We start from the raw sequence: 4039 nt of genomic DNA, 5'->3' as shown, positions 1-4039 counted from the left end.
TACTAGTGGAATGGTCAGTTAGTATCCTCTCTACTATCTGTTTGGTCCAAAAAAGATACCAAACAATTCTCGCCCCTCATACATTTAGACCAATGTTTAGAGAATTGCCCCTTCATGGCACCAAGACCATAGTCACCTACAGGCATGAGATCAGGGGCAGGCAAAATACAGGCCATTGGCTGGATCTGCCCTGCCAACAGATTGGATCTGGCCCACGGGAGGGTGCCCTCCCAACTGATTAGATCCAGCTCACAGCTGCCCCTGCGGTGCTTTGCATGGGGCTGAGCCCCACCCACTCCTGCCCACCCCCACTGGCCCCAGCCCCAGCCAGCAATGCATAGCTTCCTGGTGGGGCTGCTCCCAGTGTGGCTGCAGTTGCCCAAGTGCTGCTTTACTTCCCCACCCCTCCCAATCCAATGGCTCTTCCTCCTCTTCCTGCCCCACCCCCCACAATATATAAGAATAAGACTTTATTTTGAGCTATTATGCAATTGTCTCTATATATGCAACTCAAAAAAAACATAAATCAGGATAAAAATTATTTTGTGAAATAAAATTAAAATATAGTAATGTTTGGTTTTTTTAGTATTATTTTTTTTAATCTATAGTTTGTTAAAATATCTTCTTAAAGAATGTGTGTGTGTGTGGCCCTGGACTGCACACCAAAACTTGTTAAGTGGTCATCTAGCCAAAACAACTGTCCACCCCAGCACTAGATCCTCCCTGCTAGTGTTCTTATTGTGAGATGGAAAGAGGGGTTGGATAGAATCAGGTGTTGTTCCACCTCTTGGTTTCTATCAGTAGCTATTACAACATACTGATTCTGGGGTGTACATACCTTCCTATCAAAATATCAAAGGTGGACCAGCTAAAACTTGTAAACTCAAGGGAACTTGGCTAGTGTTGCATTATGAGTCAACCCTAAAGTTTCTTTGTCTCCAGACTCAGAATCCAGCCTGGACAGTGGTCTGTTTTTCAGAAAGGAATATTTTTGATATCTATGTCAATGTTTCACTGAAATAATTCTTATGGGCTTCTCACCTTTCTGCCATCCCTCCAGAAATAGTGGAGGGGAGCACATTTATTAAGGAAATGCCAAATGTTGTGCCTGAGGGCATTTTTACACATGCAAGTGCCACAGCACCGGGCACTTTGAAAAGCTCCCGGTGCTGCAATGCTTGCAGTTGTATAAGTGGCAAAATGTGCGTCAGTGCTGAGAAAAAGGCGGCAGCGTGCTTTTGAATTAAAACACATTGGAGATGCTGTAGTTCAAAAGTGCACCACTGCCATTGTCTGTGCACTAACGCACATTTTGCCACTTATACAACTGCATGCGGCGCAGTGCAATGCAGTTTGCCTCAGTTCATGTGTGGAGCAGACTCGATTCGAGTCTGCTCCAAAGCAATGGCTTTCCAGCACCTTGCAGGACAAAAAGTATGTGTATAAATGTTCTTTTTGTTGAGTGGCTTGCTTCCTTAGGAGCGTCGATTCTTTACAATAAGCCAATGGGAAGGAGGGGTTAAACTGATCAGCTGGAATGCAATTGATGTTTGGAGACCAGGCTTAAATTCATTTTTTGGTGCGGGTTTAGGACACATCATTGTAATAGTTAGTGGTATTCTTCAAATCATGCCCTAGGAAACTAAAACCCAGACATGGGAATTCTGGTGTATCACATCCAGGGAAGCAAAGTTACAGGTTAGTAATTTTCCTTTAGCTTGATTTATCCTTGTGCTCTTTTTAGGAGTAGGAATTCCATTAAAGCACACTGTTATTAAATACATGATCTGTATGAGCAGTTGCAGTTAGAAGAAAACTCCTAACACCTGGGTTCAGGATAAGCTTCAGAATGGTGATAGCATTTGGGAACTCAAATTGCAAATACTCTCTAAAAGAACGTAAAAGATTTTTAATTAGAGTAAAGATCTGTGTAATGTAACTCAATGAATGTCTTGCCTGCCAGTAGGCATGGAAGTTGCTCATAGTATTTATACGGGGGAGACCAGAATTTTAAAGCTGTGATTTTTCTCAGTGGATACAACAAGAAAGTCAAATGTGCAGAGTTTAAGGGACCTGAATTAAAACTCATGGACCCTGTTCCCTGTCTGTTTTAAGCTGTTGATTTTTAAAACTTCTTTTTATTAGAACATCCACTTTTTCAGGTTTGTTTTGTACTGTGAACAAGGAAAAAAAGAAATCCCAGCTCAAAGGTAAATTGTTAAAAACTATGTGAGAGTAGAATTCAATCAACTGCTCAAAGCCATTAGTGTGGGGGAAAAAACATGCATTTCTCCTCATGTTTCAATTAGTAATTTTACAGGTCACATCATGCCACATTGAATCCCACAGTGTCATCCCAGTCACATTGACTGAAACTCACCCAGCCTTAAGAAAGTGCCCTGACCTCTAGCATACAGAATCATGTTCTTCTTTGGGCTCCATCTGTCTGCACAGAGGAATTTCCCCCTGCCCATTGAACAGCATGTAGGTTGGTAATTAAGGCACTTTCCTGGGACAAATGGGGTTAAAACTCTAAATGTTGAGGAAAGCAATGAACACAAGTTTTCCATACCTAATGTAAGTACTACAAGGCTATTATACCCATGGTACGTAGTGATAATGCCATTACCAGCTAGGTCTTAAAAGGGGAGCAGAAGGCCTTGCTCACTTTTGAAGAAACGGTATAGGTTCTGGCTCCAGGTTGCTCTGCATGAGCAAACTAGCACAGGAAGCCACAGAACTGCCTCAGAACAGTGACGTGGTACTGCAGAGGCAGGGCCGTGCATTGCAGCTCGGCTGCTTCCCCTGAATGCAGGGCACCCTGGCACCAGGAATGAATGGGGAGGGATGCTGACCATAGGGCATGGTTGGAGGGTAGGCTGGGAGATGGACTGCAGAACTTCCTGGATTGCACAGGGGCAATGCACAGCAGACAGGGCAGGCAACACAATCAGGTTTTGAGGAGCACTAGTCTAGAGTAGTGGTTCTCAACCTTTTTAGTATCAAGACCCATTTGTAAACATTGACGGCCAGTCCCAACCCAGTACCCCTCACACCCAACCTGCTGCCCCTTGCCCCCCATGCCCCAGCCACCCAGTGTGTGGGGCAGAGGGTGGGTGTATGGGGTACAAGGGGGGGTGTGTGTGGGGCATGGGGGCCACCAAGCAGCCCCTTGCAGGCGGGAACTCTGACAATCTGCAAGAGAAAAGCCACAGTTTCCCACCTTTTTCTCCTTTAAAGGAGAGTCCATTTTTAAAGTTTGTTTGCAACACTTTCATATATTCTTGCGACCCATTTTTCGGTCACAACCCACAGGTTGAGAAACACTGGTCTAGAAGACTAAGCATAGGATGGGAAACTTGGGTGTAATCTCATCTTTGCCACCAACTAACTGTGTCTCCCTTGGATAACCACAGACCAACTGAATACTGCCAGCATCAAGTGACCTCCTTAGCCAATTATTTGAAAGCTTTGATTCTTCAGGTTTTTCCATGTGGACAGGTCCTTCTGTTTGGAGCACTGCTGAACTGAAATTCCTACCCATGGGGGTGCTGGTGTCCTGAAGCATGGAATGGACTTGCAGGGTTGAGGCTTATATGTACACTCTTCATTTAATATAGGATAAAGTGTTGTCATTATCTTACTAGTATCATTTTAACCGTCTAACAGATGAATTTCCATTTAACTTTCTTTAGAATACAAACTCTGAACACCGGCTATGAGCAGGACTCATAATTTTTACTTTGTAGAGGATACAAGCATCTTAAAGAATTTTTTCCTTACCGTTGCATTATCTGTTCCTAAATCTGACAACAGACATTAACATTGTTTTCCATAATATAACCCCCACACACTATGTTTCAAACAGCAGGAGTTATGCCAAAACATGCAGTCCTTTTGTTTTCTTCCATATAAAATGGATTATGAAACACTTCTATATTACAAATTAATATTTTGAGCCAACTTTTTTTGTAGAAATGATTCTGGGGAACTGTAACAGCATTTACTAAAATAAAAAACCAGCATTGAGAGTCTCATA

The sequence above is a fragment of the Alligator sinensis genome, unplaced genomic scaffold (genome assembly GCF_000455745.1).
Source record: "Alligator sinensis unplaced genomic scaffold, ASM45574v1 scaffold40_1, whole genome shotgun sequence".
Lineage (NCBI taxonomy): Eukaryota > Metazoa > Chordata > Crocodylia > Alligatoridae > Alligator > Alligator sinensis.
This window is presented reverse-complemented; position numbering follows the sequence as displayed.